The 19,754-nt window shown below is 33.5% G+C and overlaps 1 long non-coding RNA gene across 1 annotated transcript in view; it reads right to left on the bottom strand.

Moving 5' to 3' along the window:
• Positions 1-866: 866 nt before the first annotated feature.
• LOC137471830 (uncharacterized) overlaps positions 867-19,754 on the bottom strand; it is a 32,972-nt gene continuing 14,084 nt past the window's right edge. The window contains exon 2 of the long non-coding RNA XR_010997884.1: positions 867-3,799. This is a non-coding gene — a long non-coding RNA (uncharacterized lncRNA). The remainder of the gene's footprint in view (positions 3,800-19,754) is intronic.

Raw genomic sequence — 19,754 nt, 5'->3', positions numbered from 1 at the left:
TTTCCTTGTCTATTCTTTTCTTGACATTATCTTAAAACTCTAAGGAAAATCACCTATTCTTTCTTTCAGCAAGCCCTTTTTATCAGTGAAATAACCTATTCTAGTTACTGCTGGAAACAATAATCTGTAATTGCTGCTTTCAGTCCTAATTTGGCTTGTCTCTAGTTTTTCATCTCAATCTAATCTAAACCTATTTGAGCAAATAAAATGATATTTACCTCATCCTCTGTTACAAGCTTTCAAGATTACAGGCTTCAGGAAAAATCAATACAAAATACCAGCTTAGCAGCAGGTTTGTGCTCAGAAAGAATGCTAACTTTTCTTTCCTGCATTTTCTGAGTCTCTACTCCCCTGGAGTGAAAGCAAACCTTAGACTATAAGGACCGAAGGGTGAAAAAAAAAAAAAAAAGAAACACAAAAACCCCAGCTTTCAATGATGTGTTTGGTTTATGGTTAGTAGCCACTTTTGAACTTACAAGCCGAAGTGCAGTGCATGGTCAAGCTCCTAACCTTTAGCATCTGCTTCCACACTACACATCTTACAGAGTTCACCAAAAGGAAGGATCTCGCCCTCACGGATGATTTTTCAGACTCAAATGCCATCTTCATTTATTATTTATTTGCTCCAAGCAGTTGGGATTTGAGGTATCATCATACCTGACTGACTGATTTAAGGAAGTAGCCACCTCTCTGTGGGGGGATCTCATGAGAATAAAATCCTATTACTTTCCAAAAAGATTACTTCATTTGCTGCCTGGAATAAGCTTTTGAAGAAAACATTTGAATTTTGAGTTTGTAAACAACCAAGAATCCTCAACAGTGGTACCTTTTATACTTGTTTCTTTCTTTTCTTCTTTTTTTTCCCGTTTTTATTTTTGTGTTTGCTTTTTCTTTTCCTTTTTTGCTGAAAAAGACATCTGGTTGTTTTTTATTTAGATTTTACTTTGTTATATTTTTGTTGGACTTTTTGACCAAGAAACTGATCAATACAAAAATATGTGTCTTTATGAGAATTATACTGTACTTAAAAACCTTTGCAAATTATTCATTCTGTCTCTTTGTAAAAGAGAAAAGTTCCTCCTTTTAAAACTTACATTGGATTTGTCTTTCAATGGTCTCATCACAGACTTCCTCTTCCCACCCCCACTTTGTGAATGGTGTCTGATTTGAAAAATTATGCATTTTTTTGTCTCTCTTTAGGCAGACAAGTGCAAAAAGTTACCCACTACATTTTTATTTCCCCCATAATATTAGCAGTTTTATTAATGCTCTTAGGGGGAAAATGCAAACAGGATATTAAGACCCATTGTATTCACCTAACTTTGGTTACTAAATTATTACCCCAGCCACTCTAGGCAGGGAAGTAATCAGTGAAGGAAGATAAGAACCTTTGGAGTGCTTGAGTCTTAGGTGAACTGAACTGCTCTTTGGAGAAACTTTTTGTTTTATTTAATATAGATGGTAGCTGAGGTAACCTCAGGTGATTAATCCTAAATTTATTTGGCATAAATCCTAAGTGATAATTTTGCTGCATCTTCTAAGACAGAAGACTCCTATTCCACAGACCTTCTCTCACCTGTATAGGACTCTCCAGGAACACGGAGTGGCTGAAGTGTGTATTAGCTTCGAGTACAACCTTGACAGAAACACCTAAAGCTTAGGAAGAGCAGTTCCTAAATGTAATTACTCTATTTTTGCAGAGTGATCTGTTAGATGCAAGTATCTGAAAAATGATTGAAGATTATTTCACTCCACTTGTGTCCAAGATTTACCAGTGTGTAGGTGAAGTCAAGGCTCTCTTGTGTCTCTTTCTCACCAGTCCTCTTTACCTGTGGTAATGATTTATCCTCAGGTGATTATGTGTCTCCTTTTCAAAGAGAAAATGGGATAGCTTACACTGCCCAGAGCTGTTGTTCCAAGATCACTCCAGACTCTTTTATCACCTACATACAGCTCATGTTTTGAGCCCATATATTCTTAATGAAGATCAAACTAGGAAACATATGATTTTGAAAAAAAAAAAAAACCAAAAAAAAAAAACAACCTTTTATTTTATAGCAGTATATATTGGTCTCATTAAGCTTTGTGAAGTTTCATCCCCATTTTTTAATCTGACATAGGAGTAATGTGATCAAATTGCCTATGCATCTCTCAATCATGCCAATAACTTTGGAAGTCTTTGACCTATTCAAGAAAATTGAATTGAATTAAATGCTTATAATTCGAAGTTCAAGCAGTAGGTGGATACTGCCTATCCCATCCATATACATAACTCTTTGGACAGAAATGAGATATGGCGTCCTGTTAGCTCAAGGACACAACTGGAACTTTCACTGCATTTTATCCCAGTGCAGTTTCTGATTCTGTTAGTGGTTTTGAAGAGTCTCTTAGCAATTTAGGCGAGATTTACAAATTCATACTTAGCACATCTATATACAATTTTGATGAAAGCACTGAACAAGCTTCTCTGTTCTATTTCAAGAGCCCTTTTACATTTCGTTTTCACCACTTCTTCTGAAGCTATTTGCAGATAAAACTGGCTGAAATAATACAATCATATAGCATAGTCATAGTTATATCAGCTGAAGGTGTTTACACACTGGTTGTAAACTCCTTCTAAAAACTTACAAAATTTCCTCTAACTGCTACAAAAAGTATTTGACCAGGGCAAAATAAATAAAAACTTCACTCTACACATTAGACAAGTACAGAGGAAAGTGTACAATCACTGAAAATTGTAAAATACTTATTAAAAACCTCCAAACATGTTTATGATATCTTATAGCAGAATGATTTTCTATGCTTGTGATTTTTAGGAAAAACCAAATGAAGGTGAGCAAAAATCAGCAGAGATTGGGGTTCATCCTAACTGGTCACCTGGATCCTGTGTCAAAGAACAAGGGATATTTTCTTCAGGGAACTATTGCTAGATCATTGATACTATTTAACCAGCTGAAAATGTAGACAGGATGGCCCTTTAAGTTTATATTCCAAAATCATTGTGTCGAGGATTTTGGAAGATTCCAGAAGATCTTATTTCAGTTTTTAGTACTTCTTTAAAAAATGGTAAAACAAAGATCGGTGTCACACTGAGTTGATGCAATGGGCCAATCTTCAGTTTCATTCAGTTTCATTCTGTTTTGGAATATATTCAAATAGTAGAAACATCACATCCTTACATATCCCTGTGTAAGATTTTATTCCAACATAATGACAATGGTTAGGAGTGACATAGTGCAAAGTTCTGTGATGTAATGTAACCAATGAAGAGAAATAGCTGCCTCCTGAGGACAATTCCAGAGCTCTGTATTGGGAGAGACATTTAAATGACATCTATTCACTCCCCTACACTACTCCAGTCCATTTATTGTAACCAATTGTTGTTAGCAGTCTTGTATTTCCCTGGCAAGCTCTTCAGAATACTAGTAGAGTTATACAGATTCTAATACAACAGAGCATTCTTGTAAACCCTCTGTACCCACAACACAGGAATCAACATAACTACCGCTGCAAATAGTAACAATAGCACAAACAGGATTTATTGTATTTGTTAACAATGATAAAAATATTATTAGTAATGATAAAAATAACAAGTTCTCTCAATTCCTAATTATGCATTTATGAGATAATCTTCTAACAACTTGTCAGTGATGATTCTTACGGGCAGCTACTGCTTCCTGTTCTGATCAGAGTGACAAGAAAACATAACCAAGATAACAGCAGAAGGCACACCTCCACATCTGCTGAGAAACCTTTGTCTTCCAGAAGGCAGTCAAAACCTGAAATTCTCCTGCAGATGCTGAGAATTAAAACATGGCACCTTCAGACTTAAAAGAGCAAATCTCAGTGACCTGTGTTACTGAAGTGATATTTAAGTACCTTTTGGTATCTCAGCATGAAGACCATTGTCTTAATTTTCTAATACTGTCAGATTCTATATTTATTGTAATCAAAGATCTTTGGATATCCTCATGTAGTTTTTTTTTCCTCCTTGGAAACCTGTTAGGTTTCTCATTATTTGGTTTTAAATTCCTAAAATATCAGTTCTAAAGCTAATAAAAAATTAGTTCTTTGTGTCTGATCCTACTCCTACTAATCTAAATGTAGAATTTCCAGGATAAGAATTTGGATATAAGTCTCACTGCCTTAAGGTATTGAATCTACCTAATTGTTTCACCTCTCTGAACCTTAAAACATACAAACCATTTTTTTTTAATGAGAATGTTGCAGTATTCCCACCACTTGCAAGTGTTCACTTGCAAGCACACTTTCTTGGTGATTTTATTGTTTACCCTGCACATCCAGTTGTGCAATTGCACTCAGCTAAACACAGTATGGGTTTGTACCTAACATTAATTGAGTGTAGCAGATAACTTACAGTATGTGGCCTCTCAGTTTGGAAAAGCTAAACTACATCAAAAGAAAAGGAGGTATGTGAATGTCTTGAAACTAGACATTGTTCATCCATATGACCAGGAAATACTGAAGACATAAACATTTTAGATGCTTCACAGTGCAGGACTTCTTTGCTCACATGTGCAAGTAGGCCAAAGGGGAACATGTAAAGAGTCTTCCCAAAAAAGACATTTCCAGACATGATAATGGCTTCTACTTGCCTTTCTCATCTCTAAAAGATTATTTTAATTTAAGTAATGCATTTTCTTTTGAATTTTCTAGGGAAGGCAGTAGGTTGCTTAACTTGTTTGGGATATTAGATGTAGGTTTTGTGCCTTTCCTTATTTTCAGAAAGTAAACTTCCTGAAACACCACAAAGGAAAAAAAAATTGAAAACAAGAAAATTGATGCAGGACGGGTAAAACTGAAAGATCAGACATTTGGATATTTTTCCTCTTAGTTCTTCATTCAGAAACTCTTTTTTTTTGTGTGTGTGTGAAGTTTGGAATCGTTTTCAATCACTAGATCTTTTTTTTCCTCTGACACTCTTATTCTTTCATATTTTCTTCTGCTGCTGAGGATTCAGTCTCATCTGGAGGAAGAAGGCATTGAGGCCAAGTTACAGCTTAAAGAGTGTTCAACTCTGTTTCAGGGACAAGCAGAAAAAAGACCAAATAGTCCAAACAAATGCAGAAACTCATGAAGAATGATTTATTAGTAAAATAAATCCCTCCCATTCAGAAATGATAAATGAATATTAATAAGAAGAATATGCTTCTTCTTTAAAGGCAATTTAGATTTCCTTAAAGTTGAGATAGTAGACAACTCTAAATTTAACCATTTTCTTTGTACATAGTGGAATTTGGATTAAAATTAAATTCAGGATGTTGTCCAGCTCTAAGAATCTCACAGAATACACTCCTTTTTTATTGTGTTTTTAGCTCATATTTTTTGTGCTTGTCAGTGAATTTTTCCAGACATGTTTTCTTTATTTAGTGACTAAATAGTAAATTTTAAAAGCTTTTTTCTCTAAATTACAGAAGCAATTTCTTTTCAAATTAATAGATACAGAAGAACATTTTGAGTTTCTGAAAATTAACAGTACAATATAATGAATGATATTTCAAGAGCTAAGACAACGTAATTTAAAATAGTCAGCTTAAGATTCAGAAATATAATTTTGCTTTTGTTGCAGTTGAAAAATGAAGGTTTCTTTTATATACTTTATATCCCAGGATGATTTCAAAGCACTTTCACTTAGAAAAGCTAGCTGCTATTACATATGAATTTTCAAAGCTTGCCAAGGCTTTGGAAGGAATGATGAAAATTACTATTGCACGACCTTCAGGTTTTCTTTGTTTCATAAAAGGCTAAGATAGCATTTTTGTCATTTTTCTTTCAGCTCAGGTCTTTCATCATAAATATCAAAGCATGCAATTATGCCCGCTCATATCCTACCATATTCTGCCTGTTTTCTATCCATAGTGATGGTGTTCTCTTTAAGGATACCTTTTTCTTTTGTTTTTCACAAATCTGAAAGAAGTCCCATGTTTTTGTCGAGTGCCATAAATTGTTCATGAAATGCATGTTGCACTGATTAAAAAGAAGAAGAGTTGATTAAAATAGCTTTTATTCTTTTGTTCTAAGCAAAATCCTAAAGTAATGTTTAAGTGTCAATCCTACCAGGATCATAGAAGTCTGATTTGGCCTACAGGGGGAATTTTTAAATAGTGCTCATTGTGAAAAATAGGACAATCTTCTATTAAAATCTCTAGTTTTATGCTAAATTATTCCTATTATTCCTTTTCATTTTTCAGGTATAACTTGTTGATTTGTCTGGTTTTGTGGTTTCATATGGCCAGATCATCAAAGGCATAGAATGCCCATAGCTGCTGTTGCCTAAATTAAGTCATAGTTGAAATATATATCTCAAAATTAGGATACTTCTATGTCTTAAGTACTTCAAATGAGCATCTGTTTGCTTTATTTGCATATTTACTGATCTATTCCAATTTATACGGTGTGTTGGCATAACACAGGTGTTATATCTGGCTGAAAGGTCCATATCTCATTTCCTTCTGAAGTTTTTTTTTTTATTTGGGCTTGGGCTTTTCCAGCTGCTACCTTAAACACTAATAATGACTTATATAGTAAAAATAATAAATTCCATTAACTGATTGAAGAAAAAAAATTCTTTCTTGAAAAACAGAACAGAAAACCTTTGCTAGTGCTTGCAGGACCACACCTCCCCATTTTTGTTTATTATGCTCAGATTTTTATGAAATTTACAATGACACAAGGAATACATTGTTTTCATCAATTTGAACTGCGCTGTCACATGAATGTGAGCTTACTGGCTATGTCTTAAGTTAAATGTCAAGGGATATACATTTTCCACATAGGATAAAATTGATTTCGAGTTTCCTTTAGTGGTGGTGGAGGAAGAAAATGACATTTTATTTTTAAAACAAGTAGGAATGACCCAGCATGTGTTAATAAAAATATGTATTCCTAAATAGTAAAAATGTTACTCATAGCACCTAACATAATAAGTATTTCTAACAAAACCTTACTGTGTAGTATGATTTTCTTGTGTAAAATGATAATAAAGTTATTAACATTGTTTTCAGAAAAGCTTAATTTCACTAAAAGAACATTTAGGCATATTGCAATCCTCTTTAAAAAAAAGGGAAGAATCAAAAGGGAGAGGCTTTCTGAAGGGTTCCTTTTGCAGGTAGGTGTTGAAAAGTTCCTTCCCAGCATATAAATACTCCCAGCAAAGCCTCCTTATAGTGGCTATATGTATCAATACTGCAAAAGAAAGGAAGATGACATTCGCCAAGAATGAATGAACAGAGTTCATTAATTCTTAAGACTTCTAAAATATTAATAGGACTTTCAAAAAACGTTGCTTGCTTATGCAGTGTCCATTCAATTTGTTATGAAGTTGAGATGATAGGTGGAAATTCTTACATTACTGTCCGTGTCCTTCTTCCTAAATCAGAGCCTGTACTTTTTTTTTTTGTTTTCCCACACTGAATTATGAGTAGGCTTAGAAATTAATTGCATTAAAAAATACCTGCAACCTGATAAAGTGTCAGAGAGTCATTAGCAAAACAGCTGCTTGAGAAACTTTTTAATGTCTGTAGCAACTGATGGAAGATTTTGGCCTCTGCCTATCTGAAAACCATCTGAAGTAACTTGGTCTTTACAGTGTGTCTATCGATCAGCCAAAAACTGCATTTCAAACGTTAAACATCAGTAGTAAAGGGATCTTATACTGAATAACATATTAAAATATATCTTATTCTTGATCCATAATACTTGCATCACAGAATACTTCAGAATCGAATCACAAAGCAGTTGCTAAATACTAAATTTCTTTTTTAATTGGAAGAAACTCCTTAATCCACTTTACCATTCCTTATGGTTACTGTAGAATAGTAATGACACAGTTATTTTTTGCAGATTATAAATTTTTTTCCCTATAAGCATATCATAATACATGCTGAAATAATAGCTTCAACTAATAAAAGTTTGGGTTTGCTTTTGTTATGAAAACTATAAAAAGGAATTGAAAAGTATGCAAAGTATTAGGAAGATATTCTAAAGTATTCACTTTTGCCAAAGGCAGATACTATTAGAGACTGATGCAGGTGTGATACTTATGATAACGGCTGAAGAGGCCAGAGCTTTGTTTTAAAATAAAGGCAGTATTACCAATTACACATCTGTAAAATTATCCAACCAAGAACCAGGCAAAATACTTCAAAGTTAGGGGTGAAAGCTTTACTTATTGCTTTCAGTATGGGCAACAAATTGGGAGAAAAAGGTCAGTAGAAACATGGTTTAGTGGAAAACAAAGAATTAAGCAACAGAGGATAACATATATAATATCCATTGTGAATTATAATGAGTGCTGGAACATCATGGCACCAAAAGAACAAATTATGCCATGTAGTTTACAGAAATTAGAAGAAGGAGAGAGTCTTCCCATAAAATACATGTTTAGGAAAAGAGTCAATGAAGGGGGTTCTGATGATGAAAATCTCTATATGTAAAGGATAGCTCACTAAAATAAGTGTATGTAAGTTGTATTGCATTACTGACTTTAGGGTTAGGAAAAAAATACTGAATGCTTAGCAAAAAATAAGATCAAAGATGTTATTAATTTGCTATTAATGGTAATCACAATTTCTGATAATTAAATAGTAATAATTAATTATCTTAAACCAGTGTAGTGCCTTAACAAGCCACATTTAAAGATGTGTATCCTTTAAACCACTTCTTTCTAGGATTATGAATTCTAAAAGCACACGGGAGAACTAAATTGGAAGTGATAATATACAGGAATTGTTTGAAAATATTGGGGCCACTAAACAAAAGTGATGGCAATATAAATTATTTCAAAATTGCAGGAATAAGACTCAAACAAAAAACAAGTACTGTGACATCAAATTACAGAAAGGATTTTTTTCATTGGGTTTTGTTGTTTCTTTTAATAGCATAAGTAGTCAAAATGACCCTAATATCAAACATGGGGAAAATTAAATTTTTACTCAGGATAGACATATGTTGACCGTGTTATAACAGAATTACAGAGAGCATAACTTACTATATCAGAAAATGTAAGACAGAAGTCAGTATCTGTAAATGGCAAAATCTGCAAGATTACTTGAGTCAAGCTGCTAAATCCTATCTTTCCATGTAGAAAGAATCATAAATTCCGTCAGACAAACATTTAAAATAGAATAAGAGAATAAGAACACACACACAAAAAAATTATATATCCAGATACTAAAAAGCAAATAATGTATTGCTTAGGTATGGAATAAAGAGGAAGTGTATGTGGAAATGTGTGGGTCTTCAGGGCACCCAGGGGCTTATGGGACAGACTGTGAATGATAAGGACAGAGTGATAAAATAGTTCATTTCTTCCTGACAGCATTCATCTTAGGTCATACCATATCTTCAAGAGGAGATCTTTCCTCAGTGATAATCCTACTGTACCATTATTTTCAGATGTCTCAGTTTATGGGTGACACTAAACTATTTGATACGCTTAAGGGAGAATGCCAGCAAGAGGTACCTTGACAGGCTTCAGAAGTGGGCCCAGGTGAACATCATGAAGTTCAGCAAAGCCAAGTGCAAGGTCTTTCACCTGGATTCAGACAATCCAAATTATCAGGAAAAACAGAGGGATGAATGACTTGATCACAGCCCAGCAGAGAAGGCTTTGGGAATAATGGTAGATGCAAAATTTGGCATGAGCCAGCAGTATGCACTTGTCGCCCAGAAAGTCAACCATTTTCTTAGCTGCAAAAAGAGAAGAGTGACCAGCAGGTTGAAGGAGGTGACTCTCCTCCTCCACTATAATGAGATCCCACCTGGAATATTGTATCCAGCTCTGGGCATCCCAGTGCAAACAAAGACATTGATCTCATAGAACAATCCAGAGGAAGGCCACAAAAAAGATCAGAGTGCTGAAACACCACTCCTATGAAGAAAGGCTCAGTTGAGGTTGTTTAGCTGCAGAAAAGAGGGCTTTAGGGAGAACTTATTGTGGTTTACTTACTCAAAATAAATAAATAAACTGGGATCAGTGTCCAGAAAATAAATTTCTAGAAGAAGAAAGCTAAGATAGGAGCTTATCACAGAAAATAAATTGTCTCACAAAACCTCAATCAGGCCAAACTAGTCTCAGTCCTTGACTAATTGATTTTTTTAATCAGTGGCCGAGGATAAAGGAGGAAGGGGATACGGATACTATGAGTTTTAAGTAGGTCACCAAAAGTAATGTGTTTACCTCCAAGTACAATAAAGGAGTTTGTGATAGTGTATTAAGGCAACAAACCTACATTCAAATGCAAAAATCATTGAATGCTTAATTGAATGAAGCATTGAAGCATCATGAAGAAATCTGATGGAGAAGAAAATGCAAAAGTAGCAGTACAATTTGGTGTGTAATTTAGGTGGTCTTATGAATGAGGCCATTCATATAATATCTTTTATAAAATGGTGCATAAGGAAGCCTGAATCCAGAGCACTTATTTTGATATCCAACACAAAATTAATTGGGAGACCTTAAGTACAGGAAAGTAAGAACAAACAAACAATATGAAATATTATAAATAATCATATGGTGATCCAGGGCTTAGTTTAAGGAAATTTACTTGTAATTAAATAATTGGAATGATCTTCAACACTGTAAGATATTTGCAGAAGTATAGAGCACCTTAGATCTGTGCACTGGACAGTTGTTGCTACGCTATATATTTCACTGCATTTTTGTAGGACACTGGAAAGATGTGCTGGGACACTGCCAATGAACTGCCCAATCCTACATGGCAGCAGGGCCTCCAGGATGAAAAAGCAATCTTTTTCAGTATATGCAAAACAATCTGAAAAAGCAATCTTTTTCAGTATATGCATATATATCTATATACTTTTGGGTTCAGGGAGCAAAGAGAAATTATCTTAAGATTTGTGACAAGGAACAACCTGGCTGGTTAGCAGAAACCTGTATCTACCAGAAGAAAGAATATTCCCCTTATATCTCGCTTTTCTTCAGCCTTGGAGAGAGCAGATCAAGCAACAAGACTCACTAAAGGTTGCAGAAGTTAACCCTCATACTTGTAAATCTAGTTAATTATAACATATATGTTTGTTTTTCCAGCAATATATATGTTTGTTTTGGTGAGAGTGGAGAAGGGATACACATTAGTAAGAGCCAGGTGTAAAGGCTGTAAAGGTCATTTTTGCTTGATTTTCAGTTTTTAGTCAATTAAGGTTCTTTGGATCTTACTGTACTGAAAACTAGCACAAGCCCTTCCTAAATGTATTAAGTTGTTCTTGGGCTAATCCCTTGGCAACTCATTTGTAACCATCCATTAAATTAGCATAGCGTCTTTTACCCTTAAAATTCTACGGCTTACTATCTTAGACAAACTAAAGCTTTAGGAACTATTAATTAGGAGTTACGGGACTTGATTAAGAAGGATGAAGAAGAAATTTCTCAAACATCATCTTGTGTTGTAACATGTATTTCTATGCAAAATAGCTGTTAGTTTGTTAGAAAGAGCAGAATATGTTGGTTTGAGAATCTATATAGCAAACAGGTAGAAAAATACTGAAGTTGACTCGTGTGGGTTTTTTGAAGTATGAAGCAGAAAAAAATATTACTCATGTCCTGTAATTTAGGTAGTGTTCCGTAAAACAAGCAAACAATTTCCAAGATTTTCTGACTGGGCTATTTAGCATGCAGGATCTTCAGTCTCTAAATGTTTTCATTGCACAGGTATTAAAAACATTTCTAAATATCAGGGTATCTTCCATCTGCTAGTGCGACTCCACTAAGAAGAAAGAAGACCGCATAAAGCTGTGTTTTGACAAGAAGAAACATTTTCAAAATATTATTTCTTGAATAAAGTCCTTGTAGAGAGAAACATGGTCAGTTTTTAACCTGTATCAATGGATGAACTATTATTGCATTTGGATAGATAGATAGATAGATAGATAGACAGATAGATATTCCAGATGAACTTTGTTATATTGTCTGACTTCAGGAGAAATATATCTGTCTGATGAATCAATATAGATATATGTAGATATATCAGACAAATATTTTCGCACTCAAGTAACTTGATCAGAATATGCATGCTCAGAAATCTTCTTTATTAAGTTATCTAATGCTTTTATGAATATACTGTTTGCAATTTAATCCTCCAAATCAATTTTAATTTTTAAAGTGAAAAATTTTATCAAAGTCAGAAAAATATCTTCTTATAAGTTAAATGGAAAAATCTACGTAAAATCATTGAAACATCTGACAAACCACCTAAATCTAAATTCATAGATATTAAAGGTGTGATAGAGTAGCCTCTCATATTATGATCATGACTATGGAACAGATGTGTGTTTTTTTCATCTTTATTGCAGCTTCAAGGTTGCACTTCATTCATAGGAATTATACAGTGGACGTGAAATCCAGTCTGTAGATATAGCCATAACATGCAAAGATTAAGTTTTCCTGTAAGGTGATCTAAAAGAAAAATTGGTGTCCCTTCACTCTGTCTTGGTAACTGAAAGAGATAGGCTTAAAACCATTATGCTGCTTCAGAACAGTGAGTAGATTCTAACTGTGATTAACTTCCTTAGGTATGGGTCCAGATTCATGGAAGTTAATGACACTTTACTCTTTCTACTTTGCTTGAGCTAATTAGAGTGAATTAGAATTGAGAGTCCTGGTTGCCTGATTTCCTAAATAAGGTAAATGTGACACAAAGGTAGGCAGATAATAGGGTGAGGTTGATAGCCAGGTAGTGGTAAAGGTCAACTGTAGATTAATAAATACCCAGAAACCAAAGAATTGCAGAAAATGAATAATTTTGAAGAATTATCCCTTCCTTATGTCACTACAGATATGGGTGCAGCACTCAAATGGTGCAAGTACGGCATAACCAGAATCTCTGCACTACATATTTTTCCCTTAAATTTTAGATCACAAAGTGCAATGGCATCAGTTAAGCATGATTACAAACAGTTCTTTGGTGTATTACTGTACATTGGTTATATTAAGCCATTTCTTGTTTCAATCAGAAGCAGAAGAGATCATTTAGCGCTGGATACAAATATAGTAGAGACAAAGAGATGGCAGAAATAGTGTGATCCTTTTAAGTTTTTATTTAATATATTTATGACCTATATTTCTTTGGGTTTCAAAGAGAGTCAAAGGGTAAAAAAAATTATAATTATACAAAAAATCTGGAATGACAATAATATCTGTATAAAACAGAACTTATGTAAACTGTGGTTTTTATTTTAGCATTTTTCTTCAGCTTCCTAAGTTACAAAAGATGTAGACGCCTTCTTATATCTATCCTTTAAGGTGATACAGTGTATTGATTTGACACATCTTGAGACCTAATAATCAAGTACATGTTTTTATGATTGGTTGATGTTGCCTTGTGTCTGGCTGCCTAAAGAATGTTAAGTTGACTGAGGTCATCTATAGCCTATAGATAATCTACACAACTAATAAAAATGCTAAATAGACTGTCAATCTGTTTTCCAATCATATCAAACTCCCTAATCCAATTTGTAATTTACAAGATGAAACTAATCTAAAAAAAAAAATAAAATATATGTGCTTACTGGAATGGAGTGATATATTACCCATACGCATTTAGCTGCATTTTAACATTTGAGCTTTCTATTGAAAGGCTATGATAATGAATATCATAGCCTGGTAAATTTTTAACAGATTTTTATGGACAGAACATTGTACTGGTGATCATTATCTAAAAAAAAAAAAAAAGTTCTATCTGAGCCTCAGATATGTGGAATGAATTACTTTATAACCTTAAAAATCCATTTTGTGCTTTCTCATAAGGTATTTCCAGCTGCAGATTCAGATCTGATGATGGTATCTGGCTGAAAATATACATTATAAAAATAATAGTAATATTTTGTTCTGCATACAGTAAACTCTGAATTTTTTCTTTTGCTGATGTGGTAAAATGTATATTTCAGTTTAGTGGACTTAGAAATATAAAACATTGGAACTTTGACTATAGAATACTGTACTCCATTTCCATGACAAAACGAAATTTATTGGTAAATCCCAGATCATCCTTGTCCAAAATAGGAGGTGTTAGCAAAGAATATATTGTCCAAACGTTCACATTATTGAAGAGTATTATATTTTCTTACCAAGATGTGCATCTAAAGAAACCTAAATTTTAACAAATACTATGAATTTCATCATTAGTCAGATAATTTCCTAACTTCAGATAAGCTTGGTTTAAAGTCATATATTGCAGTATATTGTAGGGCCACTGATAAATTGTCAGTCTTGTTCAGTTATGTGAATACAGATTTTGCAGCATAAGCCATTCTGCAAAACGTTTTCATGACTTTCTGCTGTAAGTCCTTTAAATCAGATAAATTTCCAGGGAGATGTGGCCACTTCCCAATTTACAGTTGATCAATACATGTTACATTTATTTTCAGTTTTCTTCTTAGAAATCAAATTCCTGAAATAATGTAAGTGTTTTTAGTTTAGAACATAAAATATTGACTCTGTTTTTAATTATATCATTAATATGACAAAACAAACATTTTTGTATGTGAGAATCCTATTATTTAGCCTCTGTTTCCAGTCGTGAGGCTGGATATTACAAAAACAGAATAAGTAGTTAAAAATTGTTAGGCTGAAAATTTGCTTGGCTTTTGGCGACCTGTTGTTCAGACCGGATAACTCATGGTATTTTCCATACAGCCTAATCTCCCTGTTTTCTTTTACACAAAAACTAGAAAGAAGGGGAAAGCTTGCAGTGTTGGGTTCACACATCTCATCCTAAAATAGGAGGTAAGAGGTGGTCCCACACCCCAGCCATGCTCTGCTGTTAAAGTCTAACTAAAAGAAATAAGTAATATTTTGCTTAGTAGAAGAATGATGTTATATATGCACTGGTCTAGGAGAGGAATTCACAATACTGATCAAGGTGCTCAACTCCCATTAACAGTGAATGTAAAGAGCTTCATACTTCATGATAAAATGTGCATGAAGAAGGAAATGAGACAGAAGAAAAAAGTAAATTAACAGTAAAAATTTTGACATATTTTTATTTGCTGAGTCTTTCTTCAAACAGCAAATTCTAAATAAGTGAAGTTGTAAATTCTTTTAAAGTTAATTTTCAGACTTTTGGTAAGATAGGCACAATTGATTTCCCTAAATGTCTATATGTCTATTACTATATAATCCATTAATATATCATGCCTGACTTTTACCACTTCTTCAAAATGGAATAGAACTGCAAAATTTTGCTTTATTTTGCAGTCACATATAAGGGTCACAGCTTATGTTCTACAGCCTAATTTTTTAGTTACTCTTTGGTGGATCCTTTAGAAGTTATGTATAGGTTTCCAGGGGCTTTCAGATAGCTGAATGGGAACATTCTGCCTTCAGGTAAATTTTGATGTCATTTGCAGATATCTTGGCACAGTTATTCCTTCTTAAAAAAAAAAAAAATGAGGTTCTTTTTTTAAAGAATAATGAACTTGATTACAGTTTTGGTTACTTTCAAGGTAGGGAAATTTAGAAAGCTCTCCAAATAGAAAAAAAAAAGGAATTTTAAAAGTGCATCACTGAAGTACTTTGAAGGGACAGAATTAACTTCCATTCTTAGTGATGGATTTTAATGCAAGTAGATTCTGCATTATACTTCTTTACAAAATAAAGTTAGTGAAGCCTCCTTATGTAACACATAAATACTCCTTATCTTAACTTCTAGATAGGCTTTTTTTTCAGGCCTTCAACTTCTTTTTTCAGGCCTTTCAACTTTAGGAATTGTCAAACCATTTTAACTTTAGGTGAATCATTGCACACATAATCCCCTAAAAAAGGATCATTTCAAGTGATTATTTTCTAGGTGAGATAGTTTAATTTGCAATAAAAAATTCTAAACTACAACCCAGAAAAAAATAAAAAATGCTATAAAATTTTACTTGGGAATTTCTTAGTTATAGCTAAAGTTTGCCTACTCCCTAGAGAGCAGAACAAGAAAAAAAAAATAGTAGCTTCCTTTCTTCCTATTTGGCCAGCTAGAAACATCTGATCGTGATTTCAGCCACACAGAAAGATAAAGGCAATGCCTTCACCCTTTCAGTATCAGAATAACGGCAAAAAAGAACCTGGTAGGTGTTACAAAAACATACATTCTTTCTTGCTTAGGACAGCCAATCAGGAATGTTGGAATACTTCCTGAAAAAGAAAGAGTAAACTCATTTTATCTAAATGGAAAGAATTTCACCTTACACTGGGTGATACTTAATGCTGTGATTAACTCCCAGAGGCTGTGTCTGAGGTGATTTTCAGTAATTTCCTTTAATTTTATTTGGTTCTCAGTAGATAAGAATAAAAATATCCTGGCTTTTTCTCTTCTTGTCCCTCTAATTGGCAGAATTTCAACCCAAGGCTTTGGATCTCTGACTTTCATTATTTCGTGTGTGTGCCAGGAGTAATTTTTGGCATCTGGCACTTTAATAATAGTATTTCCAGTGACCAGGCATTGGATAGAATCAAAGAATTGGCACTGTATTTTGTAATTTTTGCAGAAGCATTTGATTTGATTGACTCTAGAATGCTGATTAGAGGAGATAATGCTATGATGCTCTTGAGGATAAGTCACTTAGCTCAGATTCATGACTGTTTGACAAGAAGAGCACACAGATTTGTTGTACAGGGCAAGGAATCTGGCTTGGCTGAAATGGACTGTGATGTCCGCCAAGACTCAGTCTTCAGACCATGTTTATTGAATTTATTTGTCAATGATTTATTCTTGATTGTATTAAATCTATTTTACAGCTATATAGATGATGCAATGTTACAATATGGTTCTAATTCATTGGCCATGGTAGAGAAGGATTCACATAATTTATGGAGTAAACTTTAAAAGGAAAGCATTTTCTAATGAACAAGAGAACTGCTAGCTATTAATATTTCCAAAAAACCCCAAACACTTCTCAGTCTTTACTCAGTTAAAAAAAAAAGAAAAGCCAAACAAAAGAGAAAGCCCTGCACTGAAGTACATGCTTAAGTAATGACTTAAGGATTGGATCAACACTGTCTAGTTACTCTTGAGCAATTTTGTGTTGAAATGATGTTAATTGGAAGCAGGTATCACTTTAAAAGGTAAGAAGTCCACAGACTATATTGTACTTAAGCAATAGATGAAACAAGAAACAAAAATTCTGCAATGTGCTGTCAGAATAATGTTGTTCAAGTTTAGAAGTAAGACAAATAGACTGTGATATCGATAAAAAGCTATGTAGATTTGTTTTATATTAATGCTATGGATAGATAAAATACAATTTCGCTTTAGGCAAATTTTCAGATTTGTAGCTTGACAGAATATAAGAACACATCACTGCAGCTTTTATGGGAATAAGTCAACTTACTTCCTCCTCAGTGAGTCTGGAACTATGCAAATTTATTTTATGTTTGGATAGGCCCCTGGTTATATGAAAACAATGTTGTTGTTTCTTTTCGATTTTAATTTAATATTCTGAGCCTTGGAGGGAGAAATCATCATAGACTCATTTACGTACAGTCAATGTGACAGTATGGGAGGATACATTTAATGCCTTAGCAGTAAGCATTTTGAATAGGCATCCAAAGGTGATAAGAACTGAAATAATCTTTGGAAAAACTCCTGCATCTTAATTGAATATTTAAAATCTTTCTATAACTAAGAATACATTTTGTAATGATGTGGTAGAAATTATTTTATTTTATATTTCCTTCTGCTTAATATTACCACATATTCTTGGATAGGAGTAGGGCAAGTATCTTGCTGTGAAAGTCATTTGAGATGCAACACAAATCATCGTACATTAATGAGATTTTTTTATCTCCTGTCCTGATATTTTTATGAATGAAAATATAAAGGTATTTATATACTTCTTTAAAGCAGGTACTGGTTGAGACCTTCATTTCATATTGGCATTTTCTGTTGTATATAAAATTTTTAATGCTTTATAATTTCATATGGACATTTTAAAAATCAAAGAGTTTTTATATGCAGTGAATAGATTTTATATGAGGGTATGTGATATAACACATTCCTTCTTCAAGGCAGAAATATTTAGATGTGTCTCCTGTCTCCTAGTTTTATGTTTCAGGTTTTGGTTTGAGGGATTTTTGCAGTTTCTAACCTATGGAGAGATCCCACTGGATAAATATCTATGCCACAAAAATCTGATTATGCTTTGCTTAATATTTTAAAAAGTAAACAGAATTTCCTAAGTCTTGGATGAATGAATTACTGACATCTAAGTCCTCTGTAAGTACTCCAAATGTTGGAATATGCTAATATTAAAAAGGATGCAAAATGCATTTATTTTGAAAAATAGTGCTGATTCCATTTATCTGTAGACATTATTATCTCATCAAACATCAGTGTGGTCATTTCAGCCTCAGTAAGAACAAACAAAAGAGGTTTAGCTACAAACTTCAGTGGCACTTTGATACCTGCAATCAAATAATAAAATTATAAATGAAAATATGTTTCCATGTACACATAAAGCTGAGAAATGTGTATTTTTTTCATAACTCCAAGTGTATTAAAGTCAAGGCTTAGCTCAGACAGTCTCTCTCTCATGGATGTTTTTCAGGGTTACTGTTTGCTCTGCCTTCCATCCTGTCTTCACCTTACTTTTAACTATATTGTCTCCTTCTTTTTCTGCCATAATTGAGCAAAATTGAGAAAATATGAATTCTGCTCACTAGAATACCTTATTCAAAACAAGGAATTCCCACAATAGAAGAACTTTTCTGCCTCTGTATGCTAAAAGAGATTAATCCTATCTTGGGAGAATATTGCTGGAATTGCTCCTTGTGTGTAACCAGTCTGTAGTCATATGTACATAAAAAAGTGTTTTGTCTTAAAAGTGGAAAAAAAAAAAAAGGAGTCTAGGCTGATTTCTAAGTCAGTACTCTGAGAAAAGTGAGTTCTCGCAGTGCTGATAGTAGCTAGTGAAGAAGGCAAATCCTGGTGGTCAAGTAAGTTCCTGAATTTAAGATTCAGCTCTATGGAGCTGGCCTCAGGGGAATAATTAGAGGTGTTCTTCATTATCTTTTGCCTGACAGTTTAGTTGCCTTAGTCAAGCTAAGGCTAAGGTTGGAAAAATCCTGCTCTTAAACAATTATATTTTTAGATTTTCAGGTTTTTAAGATTTTCTTTTTAAAACTTTCTTTTTATCTACAGTTGATATGGTTTCCTTCAAATTCTTTAAATACTTGTTGATATACTTGTTATCTTTGCCAGTTTTGTTGAAGATCTTTTGAAAAGATTGCTCTTTGAGTGATAATAAAGATAAAAGTACTGAGTGTTTAACCATTGGAAACTATCACTACTGAAGGTAAGCACAAAAAGAAAATCTCCCTCTTAAAAAGCAGATTTTTTTCCTTATGAATTTGCCTGTCAAAGACCTCTTGCACATGCTGAATTTCTGTTACTGTGAGCTAGTTTTTTGCATCTGCAGGAGATCAGGTTATTGAAAGTGGGGGTTTGAGAGGCTTTTTTACCAGAAGTGAAAATGCTGTGACCAGGTCAGTTACAAATATATTTCAATACGTCTTAGGCAAACTAATTTTTTTGTTCAGTTTATACCTTAATTTACATTTTGTGCAATGAATCACTGAGATAACCCTAACATTTGCATGCCATGACTTCTGAATGTTTAAAGTAGAAACCTTCATGTTGAATTGACAAATGATTTGTATTAATATAAAATTAGATTTAGGAAAATCATTTAATCTATAAATGACATCTGGTATTTACAGCTTTAGAGTCTGA

This window comes from Anomalospiza imberbis, chromosome 1, assembly GCF_031753505.1.
Source record: "Anomalospiza imberbis isolate Cuckoo-Finch-1a 21T00152 chromosome 1, ASM3175350v1, whole genome shotgun sequence".
In the NCBI taxonomy this organism is placed as follows: Eukaryota; Metazoa; Chordata; class Aves; order Passeriformes; family Viduidae; genus Anomalospiza; species Anomalospiza imberbis.
The sequence above is the reverse complement of the archived record's forward strand: the minus strand, read 5'-3'. Positions and strand labels throughout refer to the sequence as shown.